A 19,905-nucleotide genomic window follows, 5' to 3' on the forward strand; every position below is an offset into this window, starting at 1 on the left:
TATTTTCAAATGAATATGTTGTTTCATTTTTTATTTTCAAATGAATACATTGTTTCATTTTTTATTTTCAAATGAATATGTTGTTTCATTTTTTATTTTCAAATGAATATGTTGTTTCATTTTTTATTTTCAAATGAATATGTTGTTTCATTTTTTATTTTCAAATGAATATGTTGTTTCATTTTTTATTTTCAAATGAATATGTTGTTTCATTTTTTATTTTCAAATGAATACGTTGTTTCATTTTTTATTTTCAAATGAATACGTTGTTTCATGTTTTATTTTCAAATGAATATGTTGTTTCATTTTTTATTTTCAAATGAATATGTTGTTTCATTTTTTATTTTCAAATGAATATGTTGTTTCATTTTTTATTTTCAAATGAATATGTTGTTTCATTTTTTATTTTCAAATGAATATGTTGTTTCATGTTTTATTTTCAAATGAATATGTTGTTTCATGTTTTTATTTTCAAATGAATATGTTGTTTCATGTTTTATTTTCAAATGAATATGTTGTTTCATTTTTTATTTTCAAATGAATATGTTGTTTCATGTTTTATTTTCAAATGAATTTGTTTAATTTATTTATTTTCAAATGAATTTGTTGTTTCATTTTTTATTTTCAAATGAATACATTGTTTCATTTTTTATTTTCAAATGAATATGTTGTTTCATTTTTTATTTTCAAATGAATATGTTGTTTCATTTTTTATTTTCAAATGAATTTGTTGTTTCATTTTTTTTTTTCAAATGAATATGTTGTTTCATGTTTTATTTTCAAATGAATTTGTTTAATTTATTTATTTTCAAATGAATATGTTGTTTCATTTTTTATTTTCAAATGAATATGTTGTTTCATTTTTTATTTTCAAATGAATATGTTGTTTCATTTTTTATTTTCAAATGAATATGTTGTTTCATTTTTTATTTTCAAATGAATATGTTGTTTCATGTTTTTATTTTCAAATGAATATGTTGTTTCATTTTTTTATTTTCAAATGAATTAGTTGTTTCATTTTTTATTTTCAAATGAATTTGTTGTTTCATTTATTTTTTATTGAATTAGTTGTTTCATGTTTTATTTTCAAATGAATTAGTTGTTTCATTTTTTATTTTCAAATGAATTAGTTGTTTCATTTTTTATTTTCAAATGAATTTGTTGTTTCATTTTTTATTTTCAAATGAATACGTTGTTTCATGTTTTATTTTCAAATGAATATGTTGTTTCATGTTTTTATTTTCAAATGAATATGTTGTTTCATGTTTTATTTTCAAATGAATTTGTTGTTTCATTTTTTATTTTCAAATGAATTTGTTGTTTCATTTATTTTTTATTGAATTAGTTGTTTCATGTTTTATTTTCAAATGAATATGTTGTTTCATTTTTTATTTTCAAATGAATTTGTTGTTTCATTTTTTATTTTCAAATGAATTTGTTTCATTTATTTTTTATTGAATTAGTTGTTTCATGTTTTATTTTCAAATGAATATGTTGTTTCATTTTTTTTTTTCAAATGAATATGTTGTTTCATGTTTTATTTTCAAATGAATATGTTGTTTCATTTTTTATTTTCAAATGAATATGTTGTTTCATTTTTTATTTTCAAATGAATATGTTGTTTCATGTTTTATTTTCAAATGAATATGTTGTTTCATGTTTTTATTTTCAAATGAATATGTTGTTTCATGTTTTATTTTCAAATGAATTTGTTGTTTCATTTTTTTTTTTCAAATGAATATGTTGTTTCATGTTTTATTTTCAAATGAATATGTTGTTTCATTTTTTATTTTCAAATGAATTTGTTTAATTTATTTATTTTCAAATGAATTTGTTGTTTCATTTTTTATTTTCAAATGAATATGTTTTTCATTTTTTATTTTCAAATGAATATGTTGTTTCATGTTTTATTTTCAAATAAATATGTTGTTTCATTTTTTATTTTCAAATGAATATGTTGTTTCATTTTTATTTTCAAATGAATTTGTTCTTTAATTTTTTATTTTCAAATGAATATGTTGTTTCATTTTTATTTTCAAATGAATATGTTGTTTCATGTTTTATTTTCAAATGAATATGTTTTTCATTTTTTATTTTCAAATGAATATGTTGTTTCATGTTTTATTTTCAAATAAATATGTTGTTTCATTTTTTATTTTCAAATGAATATGTTGTTTCATTTTTATTTTCAAATGAATATGTTCTTTAATTTTTTATTTTCAAATGAATATGTTGTTTCATTTTTTATTTTCAAATGAATATGTTGTTTCATGTTTTATTTTCAAATGAATATGTTGTTTCATTTTTTATTTTCAAATGAATATGTTGTTTCATGTTTTATTTTCAAATGAATATGTTGTTTCATTTATTTTTTTCAAATGAATATGTTGTTTCATTTTTTATTTTCAAATGAATATGTTGTTTCATTTTTTATTTTCAAATGAATATGTTGTTTCATTTTTTATTTTCAAATGAATATGTTGTTTCATTTTTTATTTTCAAATGAATATGTTGTTTCATGTTTTATTTTCAAATGAATATGTTGTTTCATTTTTTATTTTCAAATGAATATGTTGTTTCATTTTTTATTTTCAAATGAATATGTTGTTTCATTTTTTATTTTCAAATGTATATGTTGTTTCATTTTTTATTTTCAAATGAATATGTTGTTTCATTTTTTATTTTCAAATGAATATGTTGTTTCATTTTTTATGTTCAAATGTATATGTTGTTTCATTTTTTATTTTCAAATGAATATGTTGTTTCATTTTTTATTTTCAAATGAACATGTTTCATTTTTTATTTTCAAATGAATTTGTTGTTTCATTTTTTATTTTCAAATGAATATGTTGTTTCATTTTTTATTTTCAAATGAATATGTTGTTTCATTTTTTATTTTCAAATGTATATGTTGTTTCATTTTTTATTTTCAAATGAATATGTTGTTTCATTTTTTATTTTCAAATGAATATGTTGTTTCATTTTTTATGTTCAAATGTATATGTTGTTTCATTTTTTATTTTCAAATGAATATGTTGTTTCATGTTTTATTTTCAAATGAATATGTTGTTTCATGTTTTTATTTTCAAATGAATTTGTTGTTTCATTTTTTATTTTCAAATGAATATGTTGTTTCATGTTTTATTTTCAAATGAATTTGTTGTTTCATGTTTTATTTTCAAATGAATATGTTGTTTCATGTTTTATTTTTAAATGAATATGTTGTTTCATTTTTTATTTTCAAATGAATATGTTGTTTCATGTTTTATTTTCAAATGAATATGTTGTTTCATGTTTTATTTTCAAATGAATATGTTGTTTCATGTTTTATTTTCAAATGAATATGTTGTTTCATGTTTTATTTTCAAATGAATATGTTGTTTCATGTTTTATTTTCAAATGAATATGTTGTTTCATTTTTTATTTTCAAATGAATATGTTGTTTCATGTTTTATTTTCAAATGAATATGTTGTTTCATTTTTTATTTTCAAATGAATATGTTGTTTCATGTTTTTATTTTCAAATGAATTTGTTGTTTCATTTTTTATTTTCAAATGAATATGTTGTTTCATGTTTTATTTTCAAATGAATATGTTGTTTCATGTTTTATTTTCAAATGAATATGTTGTTTCATGTTTTATTTTTAAATGAATATGTTGTTTCATTTTTTATTTTCAAATGAATATGTTGTTTCATGTTTTATTTTCAAATGAATTTGTTGTTTCATTTATTTTTTATTGAATTAGTTGTTTCATGTTTTATTTTCAAATGAATATGTTGTTTCATTTTTTATTTTCAAATGAATTTGTTGTTTCATGTTTTTTTTTCAAATGAATATGTTGTTTCATGTTTTATTTTCAAATGAATTTGTTTAATTTATTTATTTTCAAATGAATTTGTTGTTTCATTTTTTATTTTCAAATGAATACATTGTTTCATTTTTTATTTTCAAATGAATATGTTGTTTCATTTTTAATTTTCAAATGAATACGTTGTTTCATTTTTAATTTTCAAATGAATATGTTGTTTCATTTTTTATTTTCAAATGAATATGTTGTTTCATTTTTTATTTTCAAATGAATACATTGTTTCATTTTTTATTTTCAAATGAATATGTTGTTTCATTTTTTATTTTCAAATGAATATGTTGTTTCATTTTTTATTTTCAAATGAATATGTTGTTTCATTTTTTATTTTCAAATGAATATGTTGTTTCATGTTTTATTTTCAAATGAATATGTTGTTTCATTTATTTTTTTCAAATGAATTTGTTGTTTCATGTTTTATTTTCAAATGAATATGTTGTTTCATTTTTTATTTTCAAATGAATATGTTGTTTCATTTTTTATTTTCAAATGAATATGTTGTTTCATTTTTTATTTTCAAATGAATATGTTGTTTCATGTTTTATTTTCAAATGAATACGTTGTTTCATTTTTTATTTTCAAATGAATATGTTGTTTCATGTTTTATTTTCAAATGAATTTGTTGTTTCGTTTTTTATTTTCAAATGAATTAGTTGTTTCATGTTTTATTTTCAAATGAATATGTTGTTTCATTTTTTATTTTCAAATGAATATGTTGTTTAATTTTTTATTTTCAAATGAATATGTTGTTTCATTTTTTATTTTCAAATGAATTTGTTATTTAATTTTTTATTTTCAAATGAATATGTTGTTTCATTTTTTATTTTCAAATGAATTTGTTGTTTCATTTTTTATTTTCAAATGAATATGTTGTTTCATGTTTTATTTTCAAATGAATATGTTGTTTCATGTTTTATTTTCAAATGAATATGTTGTTTCATTTTTTATTTTCAAATGAATACGTTGTTTCATGTTTTATTTTCAAATGAATATGTTGTTTCATGTTTTATTTTCAAATGAATATGTTGTTTCATTTTTTATTTTTAAATGAATACGTTGTTTCATTTTTTATTTTCAAATGAATATGTTGTTTCATTTTTTATTTTCAAATGAATTTGTTTAATTTATTTATTTTCAAATGAATTTGTTGTTTCATTTTTTATTTTCAAATGAATATGTTGTTTCATTTTTTATTTTCAAATGAATATGTTGTTTCATTTTTTATTTTCAAATGAATATGTTGTTTCATGTTTTATTTTCAAATGAATTTGTTTAATTTATTTATTTTCAAATGAATTTGTTGTTTCATTTTTTATTTTCAAATCAATACATTGTTTCATTTTTTATTTTCAAATGAATATGTTGTTTCATTTTTTATTTTCAAATGAATATGTTGTTTCATGTTTTATTTTCAAATGAATATGTTGTTTCATGTTTTTATTTTCAAATGAATATGTTGTTTCATGTTTTATTTTCAAATGAATTTGTTGTTTCATTTTTTTTTTTCAAATGAATATGTTGTTTCATGTTTTATTTTCAAATGAATTTGTTTAATTTATTTATTTTCAAATGAATATGTTGTTTCATTTTTTATTTTCAAATGAATATGTTGTTTCATTTTTTATTTTCAAATGAATATGTTGTTTCATGTTTTTATTTTCAAATGAATATGTTGTTTCATTTTTTTATTTTCAAATGAATTAGTTGTTTCATTTTTTATTTTCAAATGAATTTGTTGTTTCATTTATTTTTTATTGAATTAGTTGTTTCATGTTTTATTTTCAAATGAATTAGTTGTTTCATTTTTTATTTTCAAATGAATTAGTTGTTTCATTTTTTATTTTCAAATGAATTTGTTGTTTCATTTTTTATTTTCAAATGAATACGTTGTTTCATGTTTTATTTTCAAATGAATATGTTGTTTCATGTTTTTATTTTCAAATGAATATGTTGTTTCATTTTTTATTTTCAAATGAATATGTTGTTTCATTTTTTATTTTCAAATGAATATGTTGTTTCATGTTTTATTTTCAAATGAATATGTTGTTTCATTTTTTATTTTCAAATGAATTTGTTGTTTCATGTTTTATTTTCAAATGAATTTGTTGTTTCATTTTTTATTTTCAAATGAATTTGTTGTTTCATTTATTTTTTATTGAATTAGTTGTTTCATGTTTTATTTTCAAATGAATATGTTGTTTCATTTTTTATTTTCAAATGAATTTGTTGTTTCATTTTTTATTTTCAAATGAATTTGTTTCATTTATTTTTTATTGAATTAGTTGTTTCATGTTTTATTTTCAAATGAATATGTTTTTTCATTTTTTTTTTTCAAATGAATATGTTGTTTCATGTTTTATTTTCAAATGAATATGTTGTTTCATTTTTTATTTTCAAATGAATATGTTGTTTCATTTTTTATTTTCAAATGAATATGTTGTTTCATGTTTTATTTTCAAATGAATATGTTGTTTCATGTTTTTATTTTCAAATGAATATGTTGTTTCATGTTTTATTTTCAAATGAATTTGTTGTTTCATTTTTTTTTTTCAAATGAATATGTTGTTTCATGTTTTATTTTCAAATGAATATGTTGTTTCATTTTTTATTTTCAAATGAATTTGTTTAATTTATTTATTTTCAAATGAATTTGTTGTTTCATTTTTTATTTTCAAATGAATATGTTTTTCATTTTTTATTTTCAAATGAATATGTTGTTTCATGTTTTATTTTCAAATAAATATGTTGTTTCATTTTTTATTTTCAAATGAATATGTTGTTTCATTTTTATTTTCAAATGAATTTGTTCTTTAATTTTTTATTTTCAAATGAATATGTTGTTTCATTTTTATTTTCAAATGAATATGTTGTTTCATGTTTTATTTTCAAATGAATATGTTTTTCATTTTTTATTTTCAAATGAATATGTTGTTTCATGTTTTATTTTCAAATAAATATGTTGTTTCATTTTTTATTTTCAAATGAATATGTTGTTTCATTTTTATTTTCAAATGAATATGTTCTTTAATTTTTTATTTTCAAATGAATATGTTGTTTCATTTTTTATTTTCAAATGAATATGTTGTTTCATGTTTTATTTTCAAATGAATATGTTGTTTCATTTTTTATTTTCAAATGAATATGTTGTTTCATGTTTTATTTTCAAATGAATATGTTGTTTCATTTATTTTTTTCAAATGAATATGTTGTTTCATTTTTTATTTTCAAATGAATATGTTGTTTCATTTTTTATTTTCAAATGAATATGTTGTTTCATTTTTTATTTTCAAATGAATATGTTGTTTCATTTTTTATTTTCAAATGAATATGTTGTTTCATGTTTTATTTTCAAATGAATATGTTGTTTCATTTTTTATTTTCAAATGAATATGTTGTTTCATTTTTTATTTTCAAATGAATATGTTGTTTCATTTTTTATTTTCAAATGTATATGTTGTTTCATTTTTTATTTTCAAATGAATATGTTGTTTCATTTTTTATTTTCAAATGAATATGTTGTTTCATTTTTTATGTTCAAATGTATATGTTGTTTCATTTTTTATTTTCAAATGAATATGTTGTTTCATTTTTTATTTTCAAATGAACATGTTTCATTTTTTATTTTCAAATGAATATGTTGTTTCATTTTTTATTTTCAAATGAATATGTTGTTTCATTTATTTTTTTCAAATGAATATGTTGTTTCATTTTTTATTTTCAAATGAATATGTTGTTTCATTTTTTATTTTCAAATGTATATGTTGTTTCATTTTTTATTTTCAAATGAATATGTTGTTTCATTTTTTATTTTCAAATGAATATGTTGTTTCATTTTTTATGTTCAAATGTATATGTTGTTTCATTTTTTATTTTCAAATGAATATGTTGTTTCATGTTTTATTTTCAAATGAATATGTTGTTTCATGTTTTTATTTTCAAATGAATTTGTTGTTTCATTTTTTATTTTCAAATGAATATGTTGTTTCATGTTTTATTTTCAAATGAATTTGTTGTTTCATGTTTTATTTTCAAATGAATATGTTGTTTCATGTTTTATTTTTAAATGAATATGTTGTTTCATTTTTTATTTTCAAATGAATATGTTGTTTCATGTTTTATTTTCAAATGAATATGTTGTTTCATGTTTTATTTTCAAATGAATATGTTGTTTCATGTTTTATTTTCAAATGAATATGTTGTTTCATGTTTTATTTTCAAATGAATATGTTGTTTCATGTTTTATTTTCAAATGAATATGTTGTTTCATTTTTTATTTTCAAATGAATATGTTGTTTCATGTTTTATTTTCAAATGAATATGTTGTTTCATTTTTTATTTTCAAATGAATATGTTGTTTCATGTTTTTATTTTCAAATGAATTTGTTGTTTCATTTTTTATTTTCAAATGAATATGTTGTTTCATGTTTTATTTTCAAATGAATATGTTGTTTCATGTTTTATTTTCAAATGAATATGTTGTTTCATGTTTTATTTTTAAATGAATATGTTGTTTCATTTTTTATTTTCAAATGAATATGTTGTTTCATGTTTTATTTTCAAATGAATTTGTTGTTTCATTTTTTATTTTCAAATGAATATGTTGTTTCATTTTTTATTTTCAAATGAATATGTTGTTTCATGTTTTATTTTCAAATGAATATGTTGTTTCATGTTTTATTTTTAAATGAATATGTTGTTTCATTCTTTGTGGACAGTTATATTTGTAATTGTTGTTTCAACACGTTTCAGCCAACTCATCCTCTGGCTTTCTTTAGTTTAACCGTGACATGATAGGAGTGCTGAGTCTTGTAACTTATCTCCAGTAAGTACTGCCTTCCATAGTTGTTGTTGTCGCATAGAAAATGAGACAAATGCAATGGAGTTTCATTCTATATTAATAAAACAAACTTTATCTGTCTTTTTTGCTATTAGTTTTGGTAGAAGAGAGAATATTTATTTGCTTTCCCACCATAGCAAAATGTGACACAAGGTCGTTTTTAATGTGGGGTTAAACCAGCTCCCCCCCAAAAAAAGGCAAAAGGGGCACTCTGGTTGAGACCAAAAATAAGTTTCCCAGGATAGAGGGGGTTCCCCTCTATTGACTAGGACAAATTATCTTGAGTGCAGCATCTGCAGAACAGATGGTATTTATTTGCTCCCCCACCGAGCAAATTAGGCACAAGGCCAATTTTTAATGTGAGGAGTGAAGGGAGGGGGAAGGGAAAAAGGGGACCAGCTCCCGAGAGGTAAGAAATAGGAGCTGGTTAAAGGTCAGGCATGTGGGGGTTGATATTTATTTGCTGCCTACATCAGCAAAATGTGGCACAAGGCCGGAAAGTGGGAACCCCGCAGGCTCCCCTAAAGGAGGGGCACTCCTGCAATTTTAAAAATTGCCTGAGTAACCCCGTCGGCATTCCCCGGTCAGGGCGCCTCAGGCAGCAAGCAATAAACTTGCCCCACCGGAAAGCCCGGTGGCAAGGCCTGGGAGGGTGGACCTCCTAGGTATTACCCAGGCGGTGTACCTCAGTCCAACAGGTGCTGGGCCGGTTCCCGGCCCCTCACCTGTTGGACTGAGTGTCAAGTGACGAATCCTTGACTTGACTAGTCAGATATGTGGGGTTGCCCCCACATCTGGTCTTTGCTAGTCATAGCTTGCAGTATCTGCCGAAACAGATGGTATTTATTTGCTCCCCCACCGAGCAAATTAGGCACAAGGCCAATTTTTAATGTGAGGAGTGAAGGGAGGGGGAAGGGAAAAAGGGGACCAGCTCCTGAGAGGTGGGAAATGGGAGCTGGTTTAAGGTCAGGCATGTGGGGTTGCCCCCACATCTGGTCTTTGCTAGTCATAGCTAGTCATAGCTTGCAGTATCTGCCGGAACAGATGGTGTTTATTTGCTCCCCCACCGAGCAAATTAGGCACAAGGCCGATTTTTAATGTGAGGAGTGAAGGGAGGGGGAAGGGAAAAAGGGGGACCAGCTCCCGAGAGGTGGGAAATAGGAGCTGGTTAAAGGTCAGGCATGTGGGGCTGCCCCCACATCTGGTCTTTGCTAGTCATAGCTAGTCATAGCTTGCAGTATCTGCCGGAACAGATACTACACTTTGATCCTGGCCCGAAGGCCAAGAAGAGAGAAATGTATTAGTAAGAGAGTTCATTGAATGTGTTTAAAAATAGAATTAATATCATGCCAGCTGGTTGAAGAAGAGAATAGTGCAGTGTTTGTGCACGTGTTTTCATGAAGAGTTCCTTGTGTGGAGACGAAGATTAGATATCAAACAATGAGCCTAATATTCATTTGCTTTCCCACCAAAGAAAAATGTGACACAAGGTCGTTTTCAATGTGGGGTTAAACCAGCTCCCCCCCAAAAAAGGCAAAAGGGGGGGCACTCTGGTTAGGACCAAAAATAATAAGTGTCCAGTATATTGGCTGAAAAAAGGATATCTTCCCTACAAACAGAAGAGAATGATAATGACCGCTCAATATCCGACGGTCAAAATGGTAAAAAATGACACGTTTTGCCCCATAACTTTTGATCCATCGATTAGATTTTTCTGAAACTTGGGCAAAATGTGGAGCCCACTGTTCTTAATATAAATCCAGTATGGGTGACCCTGGCAAAAATCTGATTCGCGTCCCTGGGAACTGACTGCTAAAAACTCACCTTTTTGTGGCTCTTTTTTCATATTTCTCAATAAAAACTTGATATGTCTGACTATATAGTGGTTTTTCATAGTGGTCAACTCAAATAACCATGTGTTAAGGCCTGAAACTGTACCATTACCCATTTACACTGGGATTCAGCATCCCCAAGGGCTCAATGACATTTTTTGCCCCATAGCGTTTAATCCACCCATTAGATTTTCATGAAACTTGGCTAAAATGTGGAGGCCATTGTTCCTAATATAAATTCAGTATGGGTGACCCTGGCAAAATTATGGTTTGCATCATCCTTGATATGTATGTCTATATAGTGGTTTTCCGTAGTGCTGAATTCAAATATACATGTCTTAAGGCATGAAGCTGCACCATTTGCCCAATTTCACTGGGATTCAGCATTCCCAGGAGCTCAAAAATGGTCACAAATGCCCCCAAATTGCAAAAAAAATTACACTTTTTAACCAATATCTTATGCTCCATAGATTTTTCTGAAACTTAGCGAAAATATGAAACAAATAGCCAATACCAGTTTTGCTACTCAGCAACTCAGAGCCAAAACCACCAAATGTCTGCATCCCCAATCTTATTGGTGGATGACCTTTACACTACCTGTCACAAGATCTGGATGGGATCCAGTTAACATTATCGAGAAGGAGGGTGTTTACAATCATTATTGTATTGTCCATTCTTTTAACAGACATAATTAATATACCCAGTTCTTTCTTTCTTTCTTTTTTTTTACATGGGGGGGGTCACCACTTATCAAGGCCCGGAGGCCACTCAGGGATAAGGGTTATTGCGTGTACAGTAATCAATGAGATAGTATTGTAGTAATCATTAGTATTGGAGATCTGATAGAGTGTCTTACTTAAGAGGGCGGTTTGTCAGGAATTTGTTTATGTTAGACTTGAAGACATCCAAGTTGTAGTCAGGTGGGAAACAGACAAACAGAAGAGAGTTCCACAGTCGTGCACTTCTAAGAAAGAAGCTCTGCTCATGGAATCTACGTTTTGATTTAGGCACAGATAAAGAGTGGGGAAAATTATTGACACTAGTTTCAGCGAGGTGGGTGTTTCTCGTGAAAGATTGGTGAGGGGGGACAAGAGATTGGAGGTCAGACGAGCACTTGCCATGGAAATAAGGATAAAACAAAGACAGGCTTGCAACGTTTCTTCTGTGAGAGAGAGGCTGCAGGGAAGAGAAAAGGGCATCCCCCACCAAACCACAAAATCTATTTTGTACTCTGTCAAGGCAGGATAGGTTGTTTTTAGCAGCTCCTGCCCAGATGTGGCAGCAGTACTCCATCCTTGGACGTACTTGGCTTTTATACAAATAGAGAATTGCATCAGTAGTGAGATATCTTCTGGAGCGGTAGAAGGATCCCACCATTTTCCCAGCGTCCCTGGCAATAGATTTGATGTACGTGTTCCATTTCAAATCAGGAGTAAAGGTCAAACCCAGAAGCTTGTCAAAACATGGAGCCTCCCCAAACTGATAAGTCCTTTCTAGCAGCTCCTGCCCAGATGTGGCAACAGTACTCTATCCTCCAGTATTCCATCCTTGGACGTACCTAACTCTCATATAGATAGAGAATTGCATCAGCAGTGAGATATCTACTGGATCGATAGAAGGATCCCACCATTTTTCCAGCAACCTTGGAAACGGATTTATGTATGTGTTCCATTTCAGATCAGGAGTAAAGGTCAGGCCCAGCAGCTTGTTAAAACATGGAGGATCCCCAAGACGAGAGCCATTCATTTCAACTGATGCCAGATGGGGATCCGTTGATGGCGTAAAAATAAAAGCTTGGTTTTAGATGCATTAAAAATAACCAGCCACTTCTTTCCCCATTGTACCACATGATCAGCATCAGAGGAGAGAGAATCAGAGAGAACTTGGTCGTTTACGGCCTTTCATGTGCTGCCATAGATGCTAGTGTCATCAGCATAAATGTCTATTTAATTGAAATCGTTTTAATGATTCTGAAGTAAAAACAAAGGTGAAAAAGTGCTCCATTATGGCAACTTTCAATAAAATGGCTAGTTACAGGTTTTCGCGTATGCTGAAAACAAATATCACAGGGAAAATTAGCACAGACAAATAGTTTTCAAGATATAAATACCTGTATTATGCAATGTAATTTCTAGTAGTTTGAAAATTGGCCGCCATCTTGTTTCCATGAAATGGTTTAGTTGGCATATGCAGACGTACTGTGAAGTTAAGTCTGGGGAGGTTGGGGAATGGGGTTATTCCGAAAGCCGTTCTTAACATGGGGAGGTTGGAGGTGTTTATTCCGAAAGGCACTTTCTTATTTTTAACCTCCCCATGTTAAGAATAGCTTCTTGTTTCTGCATAAATACCATCCTTTATTAATTTGTTAGGTGAAAGTATAGAATATTAAATTGTTAGGTGAAAGTATAGAATAGTTACAAAACACCCTCCCTATGTTAAGAATGGCTTTCGTAATAATAACATTATTATTTCAGTATGGTACCTTCTCTGCATAAATACCATCTTTTGTTTATTAAATTGTAAGGTGAAAGAGTACAGAGTAGTTACAAAACACTGTCGCCTCCCTATGTTAAGAATGGCTTTCTAAATAATAACGTTATCATTTCAACAGGTTACCTTCTCTGCATAAGTGCCATCTTTTGTTTCTTAAATTGTTAGGTGAAAGTACAGAAGAGTCAACAAAACGCCCTTTCCTCCCCATGTTAAGAATGGCTTTCTAAATAACTGATCATTGTATTTTATTCTGTATTGTCAGCAGGTTAGGTGACTTTAATGGAACAGCCTTTTATTTACATAGGCCAAACTCAGACTAACCTTTCATATAATTTATTTATCGATAACTTTGGGAAAATGAGTTAAAAATAAAACATATACAAAATACTGTTAGAAACTAGCTCAATATATGTTAGGCTGACATATATTCGGTGGGTTTTTAACATTATTTGGTATAGTATTTTAGTTTTAACTCATTTTCCCAAACTTACCGTGTTCAACAAAAAGTCTGGCACTATTTGTAATTTTCCACTATATCGGTAAACATTGTATGTTTTTCAAGCTGAATAAACATGTTACATTAAATAAAAGCACTAAAAAATTATCCAGTTAGGTAGAAAAGTAACTTATCTTGCCTTTGATAACATTTATTTGTTATATATTTGTTTTTTGACAACTTTTTCGAATCTATGTGTACAGTAATACAAACCCTTTTTTTAGTGTTTTTATTTAATGTAAAGTGTTTATGCGGCTCGAAAAACACTGTTTACTGATGTATTGGAAAATTAAAAATGGGGCATACTCGCTGTTGAACATGTTAAGTTTGGGAAAATGAGTTTAAACAAAAAAATTATACAAAATACGGGTTTGTATTACTGTACACATAGATTCGAAAAAGTTGTCAAAAAACAAATATATAACAAATAAATGTTATCAAACGCAAGATAAGTTACTTTTCTGCCAAACTGGATATATTTTTGTGTTTTTATTCAATATAACATATTTATTCAGCTCGAAAAGCATGCAGTGTTTACCGATGTATTGGAAAATTAAAAATGGCACCCGACTGTCTCTTTAACACGGTAAGTTTGGGAAAAGGTGTTATAAATAATAAACTAGACAAAATACTATAAAAAAAAAAAAACACCGAATATATGTCAGCTTATGTCACGGTAACATATATTGAGCGAATTTCTAACAGTATTTTGTCTACTTTATTATTTATAGCACCTTTCCCCAAACTTACCGTGTTAAAGAGAGAGTCGGGCGCCATTTTGAATTTTCCAATACATCGGTAAACACTGTATGCTTTTAGAGCTGAATAAACATGTTACATTGAATAAAAACACGAAAATATATCCAGTTGGGTAGAAAAGTAACTTATCTTGCCTTTGATAACATTTATTTTTTATATATTTGTTTTTTGACAACTTTTTCGAATCTATGTGTACAGTAATACAAACCCCAAAATACTGTTAGAAACTCACTCAATATGTTACCCTGACATAGGCTGACATATATTCGGTGGGTTTTTAACAGTATTTTGTATAGTATTTTAGTTTTAACTCATTTTCCTAAACTTACCGTGTTCAACAGCGAGCATGCGGCCATTTTTCTTTTTTTTCAAATATACCGATAAACACTGTATGATTTTCGAACCGATTACACGTTTAAAAGTGAGTAAAACCAATAAAAAACTTTTCCAGATAGGTAGAAGAGTATCTTGCCTTTGGTAACATTTATTTGTTATATATTTGTTTTCTTTTTACTACTTTTTTCGAATCTATTTGTATAGTAACACGGTACTTGTACAGTTTAATCAAGACATTAAAAAAATATAAGTTTAAATTGTACGTATCCGTTATGGAATGAAATTCTCTGAAAAAAAAAAAAAATTCAGTTAATTTCATCAAGTAGTTTTTCTTTTCTTTTTTTTTTTTTTACAGCGAAAAAGAACAATTTGTTATGATACCGAGCTAAAGGTTTGATTTTTAGGAAGAAAAGCTAGTATTAAAGATGGGGAGGGAGTGTCGGCGCTTTACATGGAGTTATCTCCTCGTGGTGTTTCTAAACTTCAAACAAAATTTTTTTAAAAAATCCAAGATGTCTGCCTTTAACGTGCTTTCATAAAAACGTGTTTTTCCGCTGTAAAAAAAAAAAGAAAACGGTAAATTTTTAGATTAGGTCCACCACCTCCACAATTTTCTTTTAAATGATAACTTTTCGCAGGTTTTCGACTATGCTGAATACGAAAATCGCATTGAAATTCTGCAGAAATAAGTAGTTATCGAGATATCAAAAGTTGTATTATGCATTTTAATCTTTGGCGGCCATCTTTGTTACGCGCATGCGCGCGCCATAAACAAATCTACGCGCGTAACAAAGATGGCCGCCACAGAATAAAATGCATAATACATTTTTTTATATCTCGATAACTACTTATTTCTGCAAAATTTCAATGCGATTTATTTCCGTATTCAGCAAAGTCGAAAACCTTATAAAGTCGTCATTTAAAAGAAAATTGTGGCGGTGGCGGTGGACACGACACCTAATCTAAAAAAATACCCACAAATCCTAAGATTGTAATCGATGAGATTAACGTAAAAAAAAAAAAAAAAAAAAAAAGAAAAAAAGGGGGGTGTAAATTGTGGAATTTAGAGGGAGGGGACAATTTCCTAAATGTCCGCCAAAATACCAACGGTTAAAAAGTCAGGTACGCCGTGGTCGGACTTACCTTTTCAGTATTTCTTTCGTTTCGTAAAAAATGGGAAATAATAGAAGTAACGTTGGGAGAGTTACACAAAGGGAGATAATTCAGTATAAGCTTTAAAAAGGGGGGGGGGTTGAATCTGGCCAAATACGCACGAATGCCTCCTCCACGTGACAAAGTTAGACACCAGGGTCGTTTTTTTTTTAATGTTAGAGAAAAGGAACAAAAAAAACAAAACAAAAAAAAACTGTCTCAGTCGTGAAAGATTTCGTCCTCACTGACAGAGAACAAGAAATTGAAGTATAGCATCTAAAGACAGATACTACACTTTGAGATATTAAATCTCATATTCAAGCTAAAAAAACTCAACATGAACAAAAAACTTAGGCACAAGGCCAACTCAAAAGGGAGAAAAAGGGGGGTCGTTGGTCATCCTTGTCACTCGAGAACTAAATAAGTTTCTGGGTTTGTATTACTATACACACAGATTCGAAAAAGTTGTCAAAAAACAAATATATAACAAATAAATGTTATCAAAGACAAGATAAGTTACTTTTCTACCTAACTGGATATATTTTTCGTGTTTTTATTCAATGTAAACTGTTTATTCAGCTCGAAAAACATACAGTGTTTACCGATGTATTGGAAAATTCAAGATGGCGCCTCACCCGGTAAGTTTGGGAAAAGGTGTTATAAATAAAAAAAATAGAAAAAATACTATTAAAAACCCGCCGAATATATGTCACGGTAACATACATTGAGCGAGTTTTTAACAGTATTTTATCCAGTTTTTTATTTATAACACCTTTTCTCAAACTTACCGTGTTAAAGAGGGACTCAGACACCATCTTGAATTTTCCAATACATCGGTAAACACTGGTTTTTGAGCTGAATAAACATGTTACATTGAATAAAAACACGAAAAATATATCCAGTTTGGTAGAAAAGTAACTTATCTTGCCTTTGAGATCATTGTTATATATTTGTTTTTTGACAACTTTTTCGAATCTATGTGTACAGTAATGCAAACCCAATAAATGTTACCAAAGGCAAGATAAGTTACTTTTCTACCAAACTGGATATATTTTTGTGTTTTTATTCAATGTAACAAAATTGTAACATGTTTATTCAGCTCGAAAAACATACAGTGTTTACCGATATATTGGAAAATTAAAAATGGTGCCCGACTCTCTCTTTAACACGGTAAGTTTGGGAAAAGGTGTCATAAATAAATTAAAAAAAAAAAACTAGACAAAATACTATTAAAAACCCACCAAATATATGTCAGCTTATGTCACGGTAACATATACTGAGCGAGTGTCTAATAGTATTTTGTCTGTTTTTTTATTTATAACTCATTTTTCCAAACTTAACGTGTTAAAGAGTGAGTCGGGCGCCATTTTCAATTTTCCAATACATCGATTAACAGTATGCTTTTCGAGCTGAATAAACATGTTACATTAAATAAAAACACTGAAAACATATCCAGTTAGGTAGAAAAGTAACTTATCTTGCCTTTGATAACATTTATTTGTTATGTTTTGTGACAACTTTTTCGAATCTATGTGTACAGTAATACAAACCCGGAAAATGTTGCCAAAAAACAAATATATAGCAAATAAATGTTATCAAAGGCAAGATAAGTTACTTTTCTACCAAACTGGATATATTTTTGTGTTTTTATTCAATGTAACATGTTTATTCAACTCGAAAAACATACAGTGTTTACCGATGTATTGGAAAGTTAAAAATGGCGCTCGTCTCTCTATTTAACACGGTAAGTTTTGGGAAAGGAGTTAAAAATAAAAAACATATACAAAATATTGTTAAAACCCACCGAATATATGTCAACTTATGTCACGATAACATATATTGAGCGAGTTTCTAACAGTATTCTGTCTAGTTTTTCATTTATAAATTCTTTTTCTCAAACTTAGCGTGTTAAAGAGAGAGTCGGGCGCCATTTTCAATTTTCCAATACATCGGTAAACACTATGTTTTTCGAGCTGAATAAACATGTTACATTAAATAAAAACACTAAAAACATATCCAGTTTGGTAGAAAAGTAACTTATCTTGCCTTTGGTAACATTTATTTGTCATATATTTGTTTTTTGACAACTTTTTCGAATCTATGTGTACAGTAATACAAACTCGGAAAATGTTGCCTAAAAACAAATGGATAATTTTTTTGTGTTTTTATTTAATGTGACATGTTTATTCAGCTCGAAACCATACAGTGTTTACCGATGTATTGGAAAATTAAAAATGGCGCCCGACTCTCTCTTTGACACGGTAAGTTTGGGAAAATGAGTTACAAATAAAAAAAATATACAAAATTCTGTTAAAACCCGCCGAATATATGTCAGCCTATGTCACGGTAACATATTGAGCGAGTTTTAAAAATCGTTTAAAAAAAATATTCTGTATTTAATAAAAAATAAAATAAATAAAAAAATATTCTGTATTTAATAAAAAATCAAATAAATAAAAAAATATTCTGTATTTAATAAAAAATAAAATAACTAAAAAAAATGTTCTGTATTTAATAAAAAATCAAATAAATAAAAAAATATTCTGTATTTAATAAAAATCAAATAACTAAAAAATATTCTGTATTTAATAAAAAATCAAATAAATAAAAAAATATTCTGTATTTAATAAAAATCAAATAACTAAAAAAAATATTCTGTATTTAATAAAAATCAAATAACTAAAAAATATTCTGTATTTAATAAAAAATCAAATAAATAAAAAAATATTCTGTATTTAATAAAAATCAAATAAATAAAAAAAATATTCTGTATTTAATAAAAATCAAATAAATAAAAAAAACATTCTGTATTTATTTCAAATAAAAAAAATATTCTGTATTTAATAAAAAATCAAATAAATAAAAAAATATTCTGTATTTAATAAAAAATCAAATAATTAAAAATAATATTCTGTATTTAATAAAAATCAAATAAATAAAAAAAAATATTCTGTATTTAATAAAAATCAAATAAATAAATAAAATATTCTGTATTTAATAAAAAATCAAATAAATAAAAAAATATATAAAATTCTGTTAAAACCCGCCGAATATATGTCAGCCTATGTCACGGTAACATATTGAGCGAGTTTTAAAAATCGTTTAAAAAAAATATTCTGTATTTAATAAAAATCAAAGAATAAAAAAATATTCTGTATTTAATAAAAAATAAAATAAATAAAAAAATATTCTGTATTTAATAAAAAATCAAATAAATAAAAAAATATTCTGTATTTAATAAAAAATAAAATAACTAAAAAAAATGTTCTGTATTTAATAAAAAATCAAATAAATAAAAAAATATTCTGTATTTAATAAAAATCAAATAACTAAAAAATATTCTGTATTTAATAAAAAATCAAATAAATAAAAAAATATTCTGTATTTAATAAAAATCAAATAACTAAAAAATATTCTGTATTTAATAAAAAATCAAATAAATAAAAAAATATTCTGTATTTAATAAAAATCAAATAACTAAAAAAAATATTCTGTATTTAATAAAAATCAAATAACTAAAAAATATTCTGTATTTAATAAAAAATCAAATAAATAAAAAAATATTCTGTATTTAATAAAAATCAAATAAATAAAAAAAATATTCTGTATTTAATAAAAATCAAATAAATAAAAAAAATATTCTGTATTTATTTCAAATAAAAAAAATATTCTGTATTTAATAAAAAATCAAATAAATAAAAAAATATTCTGTATTTAATAAAAAATCAAATAATTAAAAATAATATTCTGTATTTAATAAAAATCAAATAAATAAAAAAAATATTCTGTATTTAATAAAAATCAAATAAATAAATAAAATATTCTGTATTTAATAAAAAATCAAATAAATAAAAAAATATACAAAATTCTGTTAAAACCCGCCGAATATATGTCAGCCTATGTCACGGTAACATATTGAGCGAGTTTTAAAAATCGTTTAAAAAAAATATTCTGTATTTAATAAAAATCAAAGAATAAAAAAATATTCTGTATTTAATAAAAAATAAAATAAATAAAAAAATATTCTGTATTTAATAAAAAATCAAATAAATAAAAAAATATTCTGTATTTAATAAAAAATAAAATAACTAAAAAAAATGTTCTGTATTTAATAAAAAATCAAATAAATAAAA

At 25.8% G+C, this 19,905-nt stretch overlaps 1 long non-coding RNA gene across 1 annotated transcript in view; it reads right to left on the bottom strand.

The window, feature by feature from the left end:
• Window positions 1–15,908, bottom strand: part of LOC145271433 (uncharacterized) — a 42,492-nt gene extending 26,584 nt beyond the window's left edge. The window contains exon 1 of the long non-coding RNA XR_013865871.1: window positions 15,764–15,908. This is a non-coding gene — a long non-coding RNA (uncharacterized LOC145271433). The remainder of the gene's footprint in view (window positions 1–15,763) is intronic.
• Between the last annotated feature and the right edge of the window lie 3,997 nt (window positions 15,909–19,905).

Source organism: Euprymna scolopes, chromosome 46, assembly GCF_053919585.1.
Source record: "Euprymna scolopes isolate OS-2025 chromosome 46, ASM5391958v1, whole genome shotgun sequence".
In the NCBI taxonomy this organism is placed as follows: Eukaryota; Metazoa; Mollusca; class Cephalopoda; order Sepiida; family Sepiolidae; genus Euprymna; species Euprymna scolopes.